Source organism: Coregonus clupeaformis, unplaced genomic scaffold (genome assembly GCF_020615455.1).
Source record: "Coregonus clupeaformis isolate EN_2021a unplaced genomic scaffold, ASM2061545v1 scaf0268, whole genome shotgun sequence".
In the NCBI taxonomy this organism is placed as follows: Eukaryota; Metazoa; Chordata; class Actinopteri; order Salmoniformes; family Salmonidae; genus Coregonus; species Coregonus clupeaformis.
In genome coordinates, this window is record NW_025533723.1 from 1 (window position 1) to 19,576 (window position 19,576).

The following is a 19,576-nucleotide window of genomic DNA, read 5'->3' on the forward strand; positions in this document are numbered from 1 at the left end:
GGTTCACTGCTGATAGAAGGAGCTCTGAAAGGGGTTAGCTAGGGTTCACTGCTGATAGAAGGAGCTCCGAAAGGGGGTTAGCTAGGGTTCACTGCTGATAGAAGGAGCTCTGAAAGTGGGTTAGCTTGGGTTCACTGCTGATAGAAGGAGCTCTGAAAGGGGGTTAGCTCAGGGTTCACTGCTGATAGAAGGGAGGGCTCTGAAAGGGGTTAGCTAGGGTTCACTGCTGATAGAAGGAGCTCTGAAAGGGGGTTAGCTAGGTTCACTGCTGATAGAAGGAGCTCTGAAAGGGGGGTTAGCTAGGGTTCACTGCTGATAAGGAGCTCTGAAAGGGGGTTAGCTAGGGTTCACTGCTGATAGAAGGATCTGAAAGGGGGTTAGCTAGGGTTCACTGCTGATAGAAGGAGCTCTGAAAGGGGGTTAGCTAGGGTTCACTGCTGATAGAAGGAGCTCTGAAAGGGGGTTGCTAGGGTTCACTGCTGATAGAAGGAGCTCGAAAAGGAGGTTAGCTAGGGTTCACTGCTGATAGAAGGAGCTCTGAAAGGGGGTTAGCTAGGGTTCACTGCTGATAGAAGGAGCTCTGAAAGGGGTTAGCTAGGGTTCACTGCTGATAGAAGGAGCTCCGAAAAGGGGGTTAGCTAGGGTTCACTGCTGATAGAAGGAGCTCTGAAAGGGGTTAGCTAGGGTTCACTGCTGATAGAAGGAGCTCCGAAAGGGGGTTAGCTAGGTTCACTGCTGATAAGGAGCTCTGAAAGGGGGTTAGCTAGGTTCACTGCTGATAGAAGGAGCTCTGAAAGGGGGTTAGCTAGGGTTCACTGCTGATAGAAGGAGCTCTGAAAGGGGGTTAGCTAGGTTCACTGCTGATAGAAGGAGCTCTCAAAGGGGGTTAGCTAGGGTTCACTGCTGATAAGGAGCTCTGAAAGGGTTAGCTAGGGTTCACTGCTGATAGAAGGAGCTCTGAAAGGGGGTTAGCTAGGGTTCACTGCTGATAGAAGGAGCTCTGAAAGGGGGTTAGCTAGGGTTCACTGGTGATAGAAGGAGCTCTGAAAGGGGGTTAGCTAGGGTTCACTGCTGATAGAAGGAGCTCTGAAAGGGGGTTAGCTACGGTTCACTGCTGATAGAAGGAGCTCTGAAAGGGGGTTAGCTAGGGTTCACTGCTGATAGAAGGGGCTCTGAAAGGGTTAGCTAGGGTTCACTGCTGATAGAAGGAGCTCTGAAAGGTTAGCTAGGGTTCACTGCTGATAGAAGGAGCTCGAAAGGGGGTTAGCTAGGGTTCACTGCTGATAGAAGGAGCTCTGAAAGGGGGTTAGCTAGGGTTCACTGCTGATAGAAGGAGCTCTGAAAGGGGGTTAGCTAGGGTTCACTGCTGATAGAAGGAGCTCTGAAAAGGGTTAGCTAGGGTTCACTGCTGATAGAAGGAGCTCTGAAAGGGGGGTTAGCTAGGTTCACTGCTGATAGAAGGAGCTCGAAAGGGGGTTAGCTAGGTTCACTGCTGATAGAAGGAGCTCCGAAAGGGGTTAGCTAGGGTTCACTGCTGATAGAAGGAGCTCTGAAAGGGGGTTAGCTAGGGTTCACTGCTGATAGAAGGAGCTCTGAAAGGGGGTTAGCTAGGGTTCACTGCTGATAGAAGGAGCTCTGAAAGGGGGTTAGCTAGGGTTCACTGCTGATAGAAAGGAGCTCTGAAAGGGGGTTAGCTAGGGTTCACTGCTGATAGAAGGAGCTCTGAAAGGGGGTTAGCTAGGGTTCACTGCTGATAGAAGGAGCTCTGAAAGGGGGTTAGCTAGGTTCACTGCTGATAGAAGGAGCTCGAAAGGGGGTTAGCTAGGGTTCACTGCTGATAGAAGGAGCTCGAAAGGGTTAGCTAGGGTTCACTGCTGATAGAAGGAGCTCTGAAAGGGGGTTAGCTAGGGTTCACTGCTGATAGAAGGAGCTCGAAAGGGGGTTAGCTAGGGCTCACTGCTGATAGAAGGAGCTCCGAAAGAGGGTTAGCTAGGGTTCACTGCTGATAGAAGGAGCTCTGAAAGGGGTTAGCTAGGGTTCACTGCTGATAGAAGGAGCTCTGAAAAGGGGGTTAGCTAGGGTTCACTGCTGATAGAAGGAGCTCTGAAAGGGGGTTAGCTAGGGTTCACTGCTGATAAAGGAGCTCTGAAAAGGGGGTTAGCTAGGGTTCACTGCTGATAGAAGGAGCTCTGAAAGGGGTTAGCTAGGGTTCACTGCTGATAGAAGGAGCTCTGAAAGGGGGTTAGCTAGGGTTCACTGCTGATAGAAGGAGCTCTGAAAGGGGGGTTAGCTAGGGTTCACTGCTGATAGAAGGAGCTCTGAAAGGGGGTTAGCTAGGGTTCACTGCTGATAGAAGGAGCTCTGAAAGGGGGTTAGCTTAGGGTTCACTGCTGATAGAAGGAGCTCTGAAAGGGGGTTAGCTAGGTTCACTGCTGATAGAAGGAGCTCTGAAAGGGGTTAGCTAGGGTTCACTGCTGATAGAAGGAGCTCTGAAAGGGGGTTAGCTAGGGTTCACTGCTGATAGAAGGAGCTCTGAAAGGGGGTTAGCTAGGGTTCACTGCTGATAGAAGGAGCTCTGAAAGGGGGTTAGCTAGGGTTCACTGCTGATAGAAGGAGCTCTGAAAGGGGGGTTAGCTAGGGTTCACTGCTGATAGAAGGAGCTCTGAAAGGGGGTTAGCTAGGGTTCACTGCTGATAGAAGGAGCTCTGAAAGTGGGTTAGCTAGGGTTCACTGCTGATAGAAGGAGCTCCGAAAGGGGGTTAGCTAGGGTTCACTGCTGATAGAAGGAGCTCTGAAAGGGGGTTAGCTAGGGTTCACTGCTGATAGAAGGAGCTCCGAAAGGGGGTTAGCTAGGGTTCACTGCTGATAGAAGGAGCTCTGAAAGGGGGTTAGCTAGGGTTCACTGCTGATAGAAGGAGCTCCGAAAGGGGGTTAGCTAGGGTTCACTGCTGATAGAAGGAGCTCCGAAAAGAGGTTAGCTAGGGTTAACTGCTGATAGAAGGAACTCCGAAAGGGGGTTAGCTAGGGTTCAGTGCTGATAGAAGGAGCTCTGAAAGGGGGTTAGCTAGGGTTCACTGCTGATAGAAGGAGCTCTGAAAGGGGGTTAGCTAGGCTTCACTGCTGATAGAAGGAGCTCTGAAAGTGGGTTAGCTAGGGTTCACTGCTGATAGAAGGAGCTCTGAAAGGGGGTTAGCTAGGGTTCACTGCTGATAGAAGGAGCTCTGAAAGGGGGTTAGCTAGGATTCACTGCTGATAGAAGGAGCTCCGAAAAGAGGTTAGCTAGGGTTAACTGCTGATAGAAGGAACTCCGAAAGGGGGTTAGCTAGGGTTCAGTGCTGATAGAAGGAGCTCTGAAAGGGGGTTAGCTAGGGTTCACTGCTGATAGAAGGAGCTCTGAAAGGGGGTTAGCTAGGCTTCACTGCTGATAGAAGGAGCTCTGAAAGGGGGTTAGCTAGGGTTCACTGCTGATAGAAGGAGCTCTGAAAGGGGTTAGCTAGGGTTCACTGCTGATAGAAGGAGCTCCGAAAGGGGGTTAGCTAGGGTTTACTGCTGATAGAGGAGCTCTGAAAGTGGGTTAGCTAGGGTTCACTGCTGAGAAGGAGCTCTGAAAGTGGGTTAGCTAGGGTTCACTGCTAGAAGGATCTCTGAAAGGGGGGTTAGCTAGGGTTCACTGCTGATAAAGGACCTCTGAAAGGGGGTTAGATAGGGTTCACTGATAACAGGAGCTCAGAAAGGGGGTTAGCTAGGGTTCACTGCTGATAGGAGCTCTGAAAGGGTTTTTAGCTAGGGTTCACTGCTGATAGGAGCTCTGAAAGGGTTTTTAGCTAGGGTTCACTGCTGATAGGAGCTCTGAAAGGGGGTTAGCTAGGGTTCACTGCTGATAGAAAGAGCTCTGAAAGGGGTTAGCTAGGGTTCACTGCTGATAGAAAGAGCTCTGAAAGGGGGTTAGCTAAGGTTCACTGCGGATAGAAGGAGCTCTGAAAGGGGGTTAGCTATGGTTCACTGCTTATAGAAGGAGCACTGAAAGGGTTAGCTAGGATTCACTGCTGATAGGAGCTCTGAAAGGGGCTTAGCTATGGTTCCCTGCTGATAGAAGGAGCTCTGAAAGTGGGTTAGCTAGGGTTCCCTGCTGATAGGAGCTCTGAAAGGGGTTTACCTAGGGTTCACTGCTGACAGGATCTCTGAAAGGGGATTAGCTAGTGTTCACTGCTGATAGGAGCTCTGAAAGGGGGTTAGCTAGGGTTCACTGCTGATAGAAAGAGCTCTGAAAGGGGGTTAGCTAGGGTTCCCTGCTGATAGGAGCTCTGAAAGGGGGTTACCTAGGGTTCACTGCTGACAGGATCTCTGAAAGGGGATTAGCTAGTGTTCACTGCTGATAGGAGCTCTGAAAGGGGGTTAGCTAGGGTTCACTGCTGATAGAAAGAGCTCTGAAAGGGGGTTAGCTAGGGTTCACTGCTGATAGAAGGAGCTCTGAAAGGGGGTTAGCTAGGGTTCACTGCTGATAGAAGGAGCTCTGAAAGGGGGTTAGCTAGGGTTCACTGCTGATAGAAGGAGCTCTGAAAGGGGGTTAGCTAGGGTTCACTGCTGATAGAAGGAGCTCCGAAAGGAGGTTAGCTACGGTTCACTGCTGATAGAAGGAGCTCTGAAAGGGGGTTAGCTAGGGTTCACTGCTGATAGAAGGAGGTCTGAAAGGGGGTTAGCTAGGGTTCACTGCTGATAGAAGGATCTCCGAAAGGGGGTTAGCTAGGGTTCACTGCTGATAGAAGGAGATCTGAAAGGGGGTTAGCTAGGGTTCACTGCTGATAGAAGGAGCTCTGAAAGGGGGTTAGCTACAGTTCACTGCTGATAGAAGGAGCTCTGAAAGTGGGTTATCTAGGGTTCATTGCTGATAGAAGGAGCTCCGAAAGGGGTTAGCTAGGGTTCACTGCTGATAGAAGGAGCTCTGAATGTGGGTTAACTAGGGTTCACTGCTGATAGAAGGAGCTCTGAAAGTGGGTTAGCTAGGGTTCACTGCTGATAGGAGCTCCGAAAGGGGGTTAGCTAGGGTTCACTGCTGATAGAAGGAGCTCTGAAAGGGTTAGCTAGGGTTCACTGCTGATAGAAGAAGCTCGAAAGGGGGTTAGCTAGGGTTCACTGCTGATAGAAGGAGCTCTGAAAGGGGTTAGCTAGGGTTCACTGCTGATAGAAGGAGCTCCGAAAGGGGGTTAGCTAGGATTCACTGCTGATAGAAGGAGCTCCGAAAAGAGGTTAGCTAGGGTTAACTGCTGATAGAAGGAACTCCGAAAGGGGGTTAGCTAGGGTTCAGTGCTGATAGAAGGAGCTCTGAAAGGGGGTTAGCTAGGGTTCCCTGCTGATAGAAGGAGCTCTGAAAGGGGGTTAGCTAGGCTTCACTGCTGATAGAAGGAGCTCTGAAAGTGGGTTAGCTAGGGTTCACTGCTGATAGAAGGAGCTCTGAAAGGGGGTTAGCTAGGGTTCACTGCTGATAGAAGGAGCTCCGAAAGGGGGTTAGCTAGGATTCACTGCTGATAGAAGGAGCTCCGAAAAGAGGTTAGCTAGGGTTAACTGCTGATAGAAGGAACTCCGAAAGGGGGTTAGCTAGGGTTCAGTGCTGATAGAAGGAGCTCTGAAAGGGGGTTAGCTAGGGTTCACTGCTGATAGAAGGAGCTCTGAAAGGGGGTTAGCTAGGCTTCACTGCTGATAGAAGGAGCTCTGAAAGTGGGTTAGCTAGGGTTCACTGCTGATAGAAGGAGCTCTGAAAGGGGGTTAGCTAGGGTTCACTGCTGATAGAAGGAGCTCCGAAAGGGGGTTAGCTAGGGTTTACTGCTGATAGGAGCTCTGAAAGTGGGTTAGCTAGGGTTCACTGCTGAAAGGAGCTCTGAAAGTGGGTTAGCTAGGGTTCACTGCTAAAAGGATCTCTGAAAGGGGGTTAGCTAGGGTTCACTGCTGATAAAAGGACCTCTGAAAGGGGGTTAGATAGGGTTCACTGATAAAAGGAGCTCAGAAAGGGGGTTAGCTAGGGTTCACTGCTGATAGGAGCTCTGAAAGGGTTTTTAGCTAGGGTTCACTGCTGATAGGAGCTCTGAAAGGGTTTTTAGCTAGGGTTCACTGCTGATAGGAGCTCTGAAAGGGGGTTAGCTAGGGTTCACTGCTGATAGAAAGAGCTCTGAAAGGGGGTTAGCTAGGGTTCACTGCTGATAGAAAGAGCTCTGAAAGGGGGTTAGCTAAGGTTCACTGCGGATAGAAGGAGCTCTGAAAGGGGGTTAGCTATGGTTCACTGCTTATAGAAGGAGCACTGAAAGGGTTAGCTAGGATTCACTGCTGATAGGAGCTCTGAAAGGGGCTTAGCTATGGTTCCCTGCTGATAGAAGGAGCTCTGAAAGTGGGTTAGCTAGGGTTCCCTGCTGATAGGAGCTCTGAAAGGGGTTTACCTAGGGTTCACTGCTGACAGGATCTCTGAAAGGGGATTAGCTAGTGTTCACTGCTGATAGGAGCTCTGAAAGGGTGTTAGCTAGGGTTCACTGCTGATAGAAAGAGCTCTGAAAAGGGGGTTAGCTAGGGTTCCCTGCTGATAGGAGCTCTGAAAGGGGGTTACCTAGGGTTCACTGCTGACAGGATCTCTGAAAGGGGATTAGCTAGTGTTCACTGCTGATAGGAGCTCTGAAAGGGGGTTAGCTAGGGTTCACTGCTGATAGAAAGAGCTCTGAAAGGGGGTTAGCTAGGGTTCACTGCTGATAGAAGGAGCTCTGAAAGGGGGTTAGCTAGGGTTCACTGCTGATAGAAGGAGCTCTGAAAGTGGGTTAGCTAGGGTTCACTGCTGATAGAAGGAGCTCTGAAAGTGGGTTAGCTAGGGTTCACTGCTGATAGAAGGAGCTCCGAAAGGGGGTTAACTAGGGTTCACTGCGGATAGAAGGAGCTATCAAAGGGGGGTTAGCTAGGGTTCCCTGCTGATAGAAGGAGCTCTGATGGGGGGTTAGCTAGGGTTCACAGCTAAAAGGAGCTCTGAAAGGGGGTTAGCTAGGGTTCACTGCTGATATAAAGAGCTCTGAAAGGTGATTAGCTAGGGTTCACTGCTGATAGAAGGAGCTCTGAAAGGGGGTTAGCTAGGGTTCACTGCTGATAGAAGGAGCTCTGAAAGGGGGTTAGCTAGGGTTCACTGCTGATAGAAGGAGCTCCGAAAGGAGGTTAGCTACGGTTCACTGCTGATAGAAGGAGCTCTGAAAGGGGGTTAGCTAGGGTTCACTGCTGATAGAAGGAGCTCTGAAAGGGGGTTAGCTAGGGTTCACTGCTGATAGAAGGATCTCCGAAAGGGGGTTAGCTAGGGTTCACTGCAGATAGAAGGAGATCTGAAAGGGGTTAGCTAGGGTTCACTGCTGATAGAAGGAGCTCTGAAAGGGGGGTTAGCTACAGTTCACTGCTGATAGAAGGAGCTCTGAAAGTGGGTTAGCTAGGGTTCACTGCTGATAGAAGGAGCTCCGAAAGGGGGTTAGCTAGGGTTCACTGCTGATAGAAGGAGCTCTGAAAGTGGGGTTAGCTAGGGTTCACTGCTGATAGAAGGAGCTCCGAAAGGGGGTTAGCTAGGGTTCACTGCTGATAGAAGGAGCTCTGAAAGGGGGTTTAGCTAGGTTTCACTGCTGATAGAAGGAGCTCCGAAAGGGGGTTAGCTAGGGTTCACTGCTGATAGAAGGAGCTCTGAAAGGGGGTTAGCTAGGGTTCACTGCTGATAGAAGGAGCTCCGAAAGGGGGTTAGCTAGGGTTCACTGCTGATAGAAGGAGCTCTGAAAGGGGGTTAGCTAGGATTCACTGCTGATAGAAGGAGCTCCGAAAAGAGGTTAGCTAGGGTTAACTGCTGATAGAAGGAGCTCCGAAAGGGGGTTAGCTAGGGTTCAGTGCTGATAGAAGGAGATCTGAAAGGGGGTTAGCTAGGCTTCACTGCTGATAGAAGGAGCTCTGAAAGTGGGTTAGCTAGGGTTCACTGCTGATAGAAGGAGCTCTGAAAGGGGGGTTAGCTAGGGTTCACTGCTGATAGAAGGAGCTCGAAAAGGGGGTTAGCTAGGGTTCACTGCTGATAGAAGGAGCTCTGAAAGGAGGTTAGCTAGGGTTCACTGCTGATAGAAGGAGTTCGAAAGGGGGTTAGCTAGGGTTCACTGCTGATAGAAGGAGATCTGAAAGTGGGTTAGCTAGGGTTCACTGCTGATAGGAGTTCTGAAAGTGGGTTAGCTAGGGTTCACTGCTGATAGAAGGAGCTCTGAAAGGGGGTTAGCTAGGATTCACTGCTGATAGAAGGAGCTCCGAAAGGAGGTTAGCTAGGTCTCACTGGTGATAGAAGGAGCTCCGATAGGAGGTAAGCTAAGGTTCAATGCTGATAGAAGGAGCTCTGAAAGGGGGTTAGCTAGGGTTCACTGCTGATAGGAGCTCTGAAAGGGGGTTAGATAGGGTTCACTGCAGATAGAAGGATATCTGAAAGGGGGTTAGCTAGGGTTCACTGCTGATAGAAGGAGCTCTGAAAGGGGGTTAGCTACAGTTCACTGCTGATAGAAGGAGCTCTGAAAGTGGGTTAGCTAGGGTTCACTGCTGATAGAAGGAGCTCCGAAAGGGGGTTAGCTAGGGTTCACTGCTGATAGAAGGAGCTCTGAAAGTGGGTTAGCTAGGGTTCACTGCTGATAGAAGGAGCTCCGAAAGGGGGTTAGCTAGGGTTCACTGCTGATAGAAGGAGCTCTGAAAGGGGTTTAGCTAGGTTTCACTGCTGATAGAAGGAGCTCCGAAAGGGGGTTAGCTAGGGTTCACTGCTGATAGAAGGAGCTCTGAAAGGGGGTTAGCTAGGGTTCACTGCTGATAGAAGGAGCTCCGAAAGGGGGTTAGCTAGGGTTCACTGCTGATAGAAGGAGCTCTGAAAGGGGGTTAGCTAGGATTCACTGCTGATAGAAGGAGCTCCGAAAAGAGGTTAGCTAGGGTTAACTGCTGATAGAAGGAGCTCCGAAAGGGGGTTAGCTAGGGTTCAGTGCTGATAGAAGGAGATCTGAAAGGGGGTTAGCTAGGCTTCACTGCTGATAGAAGGAGCTCTGAAAGTGGGTTAGCTAGGGTTCACTGCTGATAGAAGGAGCTCTGAAAGGGGGTTAGCTAGGGTTCACTGCTGATAGAAGGAGCTCCGAAAGGGGGTTAGCTAGGGTTCACTGCTGATAGAAGGAGCTCTGAAAGGAGGTTAGCTAGGGTTCACTGCTGATAGAAGGAGTTCCGAAAGGGGGTTAGCTAGGGTTCACTGCTGATAGAAGGAGATCTGAAAGTGGGTTAGCTAGGGTTCACTGCTGATAGGAGTTCTGAAAGTGGGTTAGCTAGGGTTCACTGCTGATAGAAGGAGCTCTAAAAGGGGGTTAGCTAGGATTCACTGCTGATAGAAGGAGCTCCGAAAGGAGGTTAGCTAGGTCTCACTGGTGATAGAAGGAGCTCCGATAGGAGGTAAGCTAAGGTTCAATGCTGATAGAAGGAGCTCTGAAAGGGGGTTAGCTAGGGTTCACTCTTGATAGAAGGAGCTCTGAAAGGGGGTTAGCTACAGTTCACTGCTGATAGAAGGAGCTCTGAAAGTGGGTTATCTAGGGTTCATTGCTGATAGAAGGAGCTCCGAAAGGGGGTTAGCTAGGGTTCACTGCTGATAGAAGGAGCTCTGAAAGGGGGTTAGCTAGGGTTCACTGCTGATAGAAGGAGATCTGAAAGGGGGTTAGCTAGGGTTCACTGCTGATAGAAGGAGCTCTGAAAGGGGGTTAGCTAGGGTTCACTGCTGATAGAAGGAGCTCTGAAAGGGGGTTAGCTAGGGCTCACTGGTGATAGAAGGAGCTCCGATAGGAGGTTAGCTAGGGTTCAATGCTGATAGAAGGAGCTCTGAAAGTGGGTTAGCTACGGTTCACTGCTAATAGGAGCTTTGAAAGTGGGTTAGCTTGGGTTCACTGCTGATAGAAGGAGCTCTGAAAGGGGTTAGCTAGGGTTCACTGCTGATAGGAGCTCTGAAAGGGGGTTAGCTAGGGTTCACTGCTGATAGGAGCTCTTAAAGTGGGTTAGCTAGGGTTCACTGCTGATAGAAGGAACTCTGAAAGGGGGTTAGCTACGGTTCACTGCTGATAGAAGGAGCTCTGAAAGGGGGTTAGCTAGGGTTCACTGCTGATAGAAGGAACCCTGAAAGGGGGTTAGCTAGGGTTCACTGCTGATAGAAGGAGCTCTGAAAGGAGGTTAGCTAGGGTTCACTGCTGATAGGAGCTCTGAAAGGGGGTTAGCTAGGGTTCACTGCTGATAGGAGCTCTGAAAGGGGGTTAGCTAGGGTTCACTGCTGATAGAAGGAGATCTGAAAGGGGGTTAGCTAGGGGTTCACTGCTGATAGAAGGAGCTCTGAAAGGGGGTTAGCTAGGGTTCACTGCTGATAGAAGGAGCTCTGAAAGGGGGTTAGCTAGGGTTCACTGCTGATAGAAGGAGCTCCGAAAGGGGGTTAGCTAGGGTTCACTGCTGATAGAAGGAGCTCCGAAAGGGGGTTAGCTAGGGTTCACTGCTGATAGAAGGAGCTCTGAAAGGGGGTTAGCTAGGGTTCACTGCTGATAGAAGGAGCTCTGAAAGGGGGTTAGCTAGGGTTCACTGCTGATAGAAGGAGCTCTGAAAGGAGGTTAGCTACGGTTCACTGCTGATAGAAGGAGGTCCGAAAGGGGGTTAGGTAGGTCTCACTGGTGATAGAAGGAGCTCCGATAGGAGGTTAGCTAAGGTTCAATGCTGATAGAAGGAGCTCTGAAAGTGGGTTAGCTACGGTTCACTGCTGATAGAAGGAGCTCTGAAAGTGGGTTAGCTTGGTTTCACTGCTGATAGAAGGAGCTCTGAAAGGGGGTTAGCTAGGGTTCACTGCTGATAGGAGCTCTGAAAGGGGGTTAGCTAGGGTTCACTGCTGATAGGAGCTCTGAAAGGGGGTTAGCTAGGGTTCACTGCTGATAGGAGCTCTGAAAGGGGGTTAGCTAGGGTTCATTGCTGATAGAAGGAGCTCCGAAAGGTGTTTAGCTAGGGTTCACTGCTGATAGAAGGAGCTCTGAATGTGGGTTAACTAGGGTTCACTGCTGATAGAAGGAGCTCTGAAAGTGGGTTAGCTAGGGTTCACTGCTGATAGGAGCTCCGAAAGGGGGTTAGCTAGGGTTCACTGCTGATAGAAGGAGCTCTGAAAGGGGGTTAGCTAGGGTTCACTGCTGATAGAAGGAGCTCCGAAAGGGGGTTAGCTAGGGTTCACTGCTGATAGAAGGAGCTCTGAAAGGGGGTTAGCTAGGGTTCACTGCTGATAGAAGGAGCTCCGAAAGGGGGTTAGCTAGGATTCACTGCTGATAGAAGGAGCTCCGAAAAGAGGTTAGCTAGGGTTAACTGCTGATAGAAGGAACTCCGAAAGGGGGTTAGCTAGGGTTCAGTGCTGATAGAAGGATATCTGAAAGGGGGTTAACTAGGGTTCACTGCTGATAGAAGGAGCTCTGAAAGGGGGTTAGCTAGGGTTCACTGCTGATAGAAGGAGCTCTGAAAGGGGGTTAGCTACAGTTCACTGCTGATAGAAGGAGCTCCGAAAGGGGGTTAGCTAGTGTTCACTGCTGATAGAAGGAGCTCTGAAAGGGGGTTAGCTAGGCTTCACATTTACATTTACATTTTAGTCATTTAGCAGACGCTCTTATCCAGAGCGACTTACAGGAGCAATTAGGGTTAAGTGCCTTGCTCAAGGGCACATTAACGTCATTTAGCAGACGCTCTTAGCCAGAGCGACTCACAAATTGGTGCTTTCACCCTATAGCCAGTGGGATAACCACTTTACAATTTGGGGGGTTTAGAAGGATTACTTTATCCTATCCCAGGTATTCCTTAAAGAGGTGTGGTTTCAAATGTCTCCGGAAGGTGGTGAGTGACTCCGCTGTCCTGGCGTCGTGAGGGAGCTTGTTCCACCATTGGGGTGCCAGAGCAGCGAACAGTTTTGCCTGGGCTGAGCGGGAACTATGCTTCCGCAGAGGAAGGGAGCCAGCAGGCCAGAGGTGGATGAACGCAATGCCCTCGTTTGGGTGTAGGGACTGATCAGAGCCTGAAGGTACAGAGGTGCCGTTCCCTCACTGCTCCATAGGCAAGCACCATGGTCTTGTAGCGGATGCGAGCTTCAACTGGAAGCCAGTGGAGTGTGCGGAGGAGGGGGGTGACGTGAGAGAACTTGGGAAGGTTGAACACCAGACGGGCTGCGGCATTCTGGATGAGTTGTAGGGGTTTAATGGCACAGGCAGGGAGGCCAGCCAACAGCGAGTTGCAGTAGTCCAGACGGGAGATGACAAGTGCCTGGATTAGGACCTGTGCCGCTTCCTGTAAGGCAGGGTCGTACTCTCGAATGTTGTAGAGCATGAACCTGCAGGATCGGGTCACCGCCTTGATGTTGGCGGAGAACGACAGGGTGTTGTCCAGGGTCACGCCTAGGCTCTTCGCACTCTGGGAGGAGGACACAGCGGAGTTGTCAACCGTGATGGCGAGATCATGGAACGGGCAGTCCTTCCCCGGGAGGAAGAGCAGCTCCGTCTTGCCAGGGTTCAGCTTGAGGTGGTGATCCGTCATTTATACTGATATGTCGGCCAGACATGCAGAGATGCGATTCGCCACCTGGTTATCAGAAGGGGGAAAGGAGAAGATTAGTTGTGTATCGTCAGCGTAGCAATGATATGAAAGGGGTTAGCTAGGTTCACTGCTGATAGGAGCTCTGAAAGTGGGTTAGCTAGGTTTCACTGCTGATAGAAGGAGCTCTGAAAGGGGGTTAGCTAGGGTTCAATGCTGATAGAAGGAGCTCCGAAAGGAGGTTAGCTAGGGCTCACTGGTGATAGAAGGAGCTCCGATAGGAGGTTAGCTAGGGTTCAATGCTGATAGAAGGAGCTCTGAAAGTGGGTTAGCTACGGTTCACTGCTAATAGGAGCTCTGAAAGTGGGTTAGCTTGGGTTCACTGCTGATAGAAGGAGCTCTGAAAGGGGGTTAGCTAGGGTTCACTGCTGATAGGAGCTCTGAAAGGGGGTTAGCTAGGGTTCACTGCTGATAGGAGCTCTTAAAGTGGGTTAGCTAGGGTTCACTGCTGATAGAAGGAGCTCTGAAAGGGGGTTAGCTACGGTTCACTGCTGATAGAAGGAGCTCTGAAAGGGGGTTAGCTAGGGTTCACTGCTGATAGAAGGAACCCTGAAAGGGGGTTAGCTAGGGTTCACTGCTGATAGAAGGAGCTCTGAAAGGAGGTTAGCTAGGGTTCACTGCTGATAGGAGCTCTGAAAGGGGGTTAGCTAGGGTTCACTGCTGATAGGAGCTCTGAAAGGGGGTTAGCTAGGGTTCACTGCTGATAGAAGGAGATCTGAAAGGGGGTTAGCTAGGGTTCACTGCTGATAGAAGGAGCTCTGAAAGGGGGTTAGCTAGGGTTCACTGCTGATAGAAGGAGCTCTGAAAGGGGGTTAGCTAGGGTTCACTGCTGATAGAAGGAGCTCCGAAAGGGGGTTAGCTAGGATTCACTGCTGATAGAAGGAGCTCCGAAAGGGGGTTAGCTAGGGTTCACTGCTGATAGAAGGAGCTCTGAAAGGGGGTTAGCTAGGGTTCACTGCTGATAGAAGGAGCTCCGAAAGGAGGTTAGCTAGGGTTCACTGCTGATAGAAGGAGCTCTGAAAGGGGGTTAGCCAGGGTTCACTGCTGATAGAAGGAGCTCTGAAAGGGGGGTTAGCTAGGGTTCACTGCTGATAGGAGCTCTGAAAGGGGGTTAGCTAGTGTTCACTGCTGATAGGAGCTCTGAAGGGGGTTAGCTAGGGTTCACTGCTGATAGGAGCTCTGAAATGGGGGTTAGCTAGGGTTCACTGCTGATAGGAGCTCTGAAAGGGGGGTTAGATAGGGTTCACTGCTGATAGAAGGAGCTCTGAAAGGGGGTTAGCTAGGGTTCACTGCTGATAGAAGGAGCTCTGAAAGGAGGTTAGCTACGGTTCACTGCTGATAGAAGGAGCTCCGAAAGGGGGTTAGCTAGGGTTCACTGCTGATAGAAGGAGCTCTGAAAGGAGGTTAGCTAGGGTTCACTGCTGATAGGAGGAGCTCTGAAAGGAGGTTAGCTAGGGTTCACTGCTGATAGAAGGAGCTCTGAAAGGAGGTTAGCTAGGGTTCACTGCTGATAGAAGGAACTCCGAAAGGGGGTTAGCTAGGGTTCACTGCTGATAGAAGGAGATCTGAAAGTGGGTTAGCTAGGGTTCACTGCTGATAGGAGTTCTGAAAGTGGGTTAGCTAGGGTTCACTGCTGATAGAAGGAGCTCCGAAAGGAGGTTAGCTAGGTCTCACTGGTGATAGAAGGAGCTCCGATAGGAGGTTAGCTAAGGTTCAATGCTGACAGAAGGAGCTCTGAAAGGGGGTTAGCTAAGGTTCAATGCTGATAGAAGGAGCTCTGAAAGTGGGTTAGCTACGGTTCACTGCTGATAGAAGGAGCTCTGAAAGTGGGTAAGCTTGGTTTCACTGCTGATAGAAGGAGCTCTGAAAGGGGGTTAGCTAGGGTTCACTGCTGATAGGAGCTCTGAAAGGGGGTTAGCTAGGGTTCACTGCTGATAGGAGCTCTGAAAGGGGGGTTAGCTAGGGTTCACTGCTGATAGGAGCTCTGAAAGGGGGTTAGATAGGGTTCACTGCTGATAGAAGGAGCTCTGAAAGGGGGTTAGCTAGGGTTCACTGCTGATAGAAGGAGCTCTGAAAGGGGTTAGCTAGGGTTCACTGCTGATAGAAGGAGCTCTGAAAGGGGGTTAGCTAGGGTTCACTGCTGATAGAAGGAGCTCCGAAAGGAGGTTAGCTACGGTTCACTGCTGATAGAAGGAGCTCTGAAAGGGGGTTAGCTAGGGTTCACTGCTGATAGAAGGAGCTCTGAAAGGGGGTTAGCTAGGGTTCACTGCTGATAAAAGGAGCTCCGAAAGGGGGTTAGCTAGGGTTCACTGCTGATAGAAGGAGATCTGAAAGGGGGTTAGCTAGGGTTCACTGCTGATAGAAGGAGCTCTGAAAGGGGGTTAGCTACAGTTCACTGCTGATAGAAGGAGCTCTGAAAGTGGGTTATCTAGGGTTCATTGCTGATAGAAGGAGCTCCGAAAGGGGGTTAGCTAGGGTTCACTGCTGATAGAAGGAGCTCTGAATGTGGGTTAACTAGGGTTCACTGCTGATAGAAGGAGCTCTGAAAGTGGGTTAGCTAGGGTTCACTGCTGATAGGAGCTCCGAAAGGGGGTTAGCTAGGGTTCACTGCTGATAGAAGGAGCTCTGAAAGGGGTTAGCTAGGGTTCACTGCTGATAGAAGGAGCTCCGAAAGGGGTTAGCTAGGGTTCACTGCTGATAGAAGGAGCTCTGAAAGGGGGTTAGCTAGGTTCACTGCTGATAGACGGAGCTCCGAAAGGGGGTTAGCTAGGATTCACTGCTGATAGAAGGAGCTCCGAAAAGAGGTTAGCTAGGGTTAACTGCTGATAGAAGGAACTCCGAAAGGGGGTTAGCTAGGGTTCAGTGCTGATAGAAGGATATCTGAAAGGGGGTTAGCTAGGCTTCACTGCTGATAGAAGGAGCTCTGAAAGTGGGTTAGCTAGGGTTCACTGCTGATAGAAGGAGCTCTGAAAGGGGTTAGCTAGGGTTCACTGCTGATAGAAGGAGCTCCGAAAGGGGGTTAGCTAGGGTTTACTGCTGATAGGAGCTCTTAAAGTGGGTTAGCTAGGGTTCAATGCTGAAAGGAGCTCTGAAAGTGGGTTAGCTAGGGTTCACTGCTGAAAGGAGATCTGAAAGAGGGTTAGCTAGGGTTCACTGCAGATATAAGGAGCTATCAAAGGGGGTTAGGTAAGGTCCCCTGCTGATAGAAGAAGCTCTGAAAGAGGGTTAGCTATGGTTCACTGCTAAAAGGATCTCTGAAAGGGGTTAGCTAGGGTTCACTGCTGATAAAAGGAGCTCTGAAAGGGGGTTAGATAGGGTTCACTGATAACAGGAGCTCAGAAAGGGGGTTAGCTAGGGTTCACTGCTGATAGGAGCTCTGAAAGGGTTTTTAGCTAGGGTTCACTGCTGATAGGAGCTCTGAAAGGGGGTTAGCTAGGGTTCACTGCTGATAGAAAGAGCTCTGAAAAGGGGGTTAGCTAGGGTTCACTGCTGATAGAAAGAGCTCTGAAAGGGGGTTAGCTAAGGTTCACTGCGGATAGAAGGAGCTCTGAAAGGGGGTTAGCTATGGTTCACTGCTTATAGAAGGAGCACTGAAAGGGTTAGCTAGGATTCACTGCTGATAGGAGCTCTGAAAGGGGCTTAGCTATGGTTCCCTGCTGATAGAAGGAGCTCTGAAAGTGGGTTAGCTAGGGTTCCCTGCTGATAGGAGCTCTGAAAGGGGTTTACCTAGGGTTCACTGCTGACAGGATCTCTGAAAGGGGATTAGCTAGTGTTCACTGCTGATAGGAGCTCTGAAAAGGGGGTTAGCTAGGGTTCACTGCTGATAGAAAGAGCTCTGAAAGGGGGTTAGCTAGGGTTCCCTGCTGATAGGAGCTCTGAAAGGGGTTACCTAGGGTTCACTGCTGACAGGATCTCTGAAAGGGGATTAGCTAGTGTTCACTGCTGATAGGAGCTCTGAAAGGGGGTTAGCTAGGGTTCACTGCTGATAGAAAGAGCTCTGAAAGGGGGTTAGCTAGGGTTCACTGCTGATAGAAGGAGCTCTGAAAGTGGGTTAGCTACGGTTCACTGCTGATAGAAGGAGCTCTGAAAGTGGGTTAGCTAGGGTTCACTGCTGATAGAAGGAGCTCTGAAAGTGGGTTAGCTAGGGTTCACTGCTGATAGAAGGAGCTCCGAAAGGGGGTTAACTAGGGTTCACTGCGGATAGAAGGAGCTATCAAAGGGGGTTAGCTAGGGTTCCCTGCTGATAGAAGGAGCTCTGATGGGGGGTTAGCTAGGGTTCACAGCTAAAAGGAGCTCTGAAAGGGGGTTAGCTAGGGTTCACTGCTGATATATAAAGAGCTCTGAAAGGTGATTAGCTAGGGTTCACTGCTGATAGAAGGAGCTCTGAAAGGGGGTTAGCTAGGGTTCACTGCTGATAGAAGGAGCTCTGAAAGGGGGTTAGCTAGGGTTCACTGCTGATAGAAGGAGCTCCGAAAGGAGGTTAGCTACGGTTCACTGCTGATAGAAGGAGCTCCGAAAGGGGGTTAGCTAGGGTTCACTGCTGATAGAAGGAGATCTGAAAGTGGGTTAGCTAGGGTTCACTGCTGATAGGAGTTCTGAAAGTGGGTTAGCTAGGGTTCACTGCTGATAGAAGGAGCTCTGAAAGGGGGTTAGCTAGGATTCACTGCTGATAGAAGGAGCTCCGAAAGGAGGTTAGCTAGGTCTCACTGGTGATAGAAGGAGCTCCGATAGGAGGTTAGCTAAGGTTCAATGCTGATAGAAGGAGCTCTGAAAGTGGGTTAGCTACGGTTCACTGCTGATAGAAGGAGCTCTGAAAGTGGGTTAGCTTGGTTTCACTGCTGATAGAAGGAGCTCTGAAAGGGGGTTAGCTAGGGTTCACTGCTGATAGGAGCTCTGAAAGGGGGTTAGCTAGGGTTCACTGCTGATAGGAGCTCTGAAAGGGGGTTAGATAGGGTTCACTGCTGATAGGAGCTCTGAAAAGGGGGTTAGATAGGGTTCACTGCTGATAGAAGGAGCTCTGAAAGGGGGTTAGCTAGGGTTCACTGCTGATAGAAGGAGCTCTGAAAGGGGGTTAGCTAGGGTTCACTGCTGATAGAAGGAGCTCTGAAAGGGGGTTAGCTAAGGTTCACTGCTGATAGAAGGAGCTCCGAAAGGAGTTTAGCTACGGTTCACTGCTGATAGAAGGAGCTCTGAAAGGGGGTTAGCTAGGGTTCACTGCTGATAGAAGGAGCTCTGAAAGGGGGTTAGCTAGGGTTCACTGCTGATAAAAAGGATCTCCGAAAAGGGGGTTAGCTAGGGTTCACTGCTGATAGAAGGAGATCTGAAAGGGGGTTAGCTAGGGTTCACTGCTGATAGAAGGAGATCTGAAAGGGGGTTAGCTAGGGTTCACTGCTGATAGAAGGAGCTCTGAAAGGGGGTTAGCTACAGTTCACTGCTGATAGAAGGAGCTCTGAAAGTGGGTTATCTAGGGTTCATTGCTGATAGAAGGAGCTCCGAAAGGGGGTTAGCTAGGGTTCACTGCTGATAGAAGGAGCTCTGAATGTGGGTTAACTAGGGTTCACTGCTGATAGAAGGAGCTCTGAAAGTGGGTTAGCTAGGGTTCACTGCTGATAGGAGCTCCGAAAGGGGGTTAGCTAGGGTTCACTGCTGATAGAAGGAGCTCTGAAAGGGGGTTAGCTAGGGTTCACTGCTGATAGAAGGAGCTCCGAAAGGGGTTAGCTAGGGTTCACTGCTGATAGAAGGAGCTCTGAAAGGGGGTTAGCTAGGGTTCACTGCTGATAGAAGGAGCTCCGAAAGGGGGTTAGCTAGGATTCACTGCTGATAGAAGGAGCTCCGAAAAGAGGTTAGCTAGGGTTAACTGCTGATAGAAGGAACTCCGAAAGGGGGTTAGCTAGGGTTCAGTGCTGATAGAAGGAGCTCCGAAAGGGGGTTAGCTAGGATTCACTGCTGATAGAAGGAGCTCCGAAAAGAGGTTAGCTAGGGTTAACTGCTGATAGAAGGAACTCCGAAAGGGGGTTAGCTAGGGTTCAGTGCTGATAAAAGGATATCTGAAAGGGGGTTAGCTAGGGTTCACTGCTGATAGAAGGAGATCTGAAAGGGGGTTAGCTAGGGTTCACTGCTGATAGAAGGAGATCTGAAAGGGGGTTAGCTAGGGTTCACTGCTGATAGAAGGAGCTCTGAAAGGGGGTTAGCTACAGTTCACTGCTGATAGAAGGAGCTCTGAAAGTGGGTTATCTAGGGTTCATTGCTGATAGAAGGAGCTCCGAAAGGGGGGTTAGCTAGGGTTCACTGCTGATAGAAGGAGCTCTGAATGTGGGTTAACTAGGGTTCACTGCTGATAGAAGGAGCTCTGAAAGTGGGTTAGCTAGGGTTCACTGCTGATAGGAGCTCCGAAAGGGGGTTAGCTAGGGTTCACTGCTGATAGAAGGAGCTCTGAAAGGGGGTTAGCTAGGGTTCACTGCTGATAGAAGGAGCTCCGAAAGGGGGTTAGCTAGGGTTCACTGCTGATAGAAGGAGCTCTGAAAGGGGGTTAGCTAGGGTTCACTGCTGATAGAAGGAGCTCCGAAAGGGGGTTAGCTAGGATTCACTGCTGATAGAAGGAGCTCCGAAAAGAGGTTAGCTAGGGTTAACTGCTGATAGAAGGAACTCCGAAAGGGGGTTAGCTAGGGTTCAGTGCTGATAAAAGGATATCTGAAAGGGGGTTAGCTAGGCTTCACTGCTGATAGAAGGAGCTCTGAAAGTGGGTTAGCTAGGGTTCACTGCTGATAGAAGGAGCTCCGAAAGGGGGTTAGCTAGGGTTTACTGCTGATAGGAGCTCTTAAAGTGGGTTAGCTAGGGTTCACTGCTGAAAGGAGCTCTGAAAGTGGGTTAGCTAGGGTTCACTGCTGAAAGGAGATCTGAAAGAGGGTTAGCTAGGGTTCACTGCAGATAT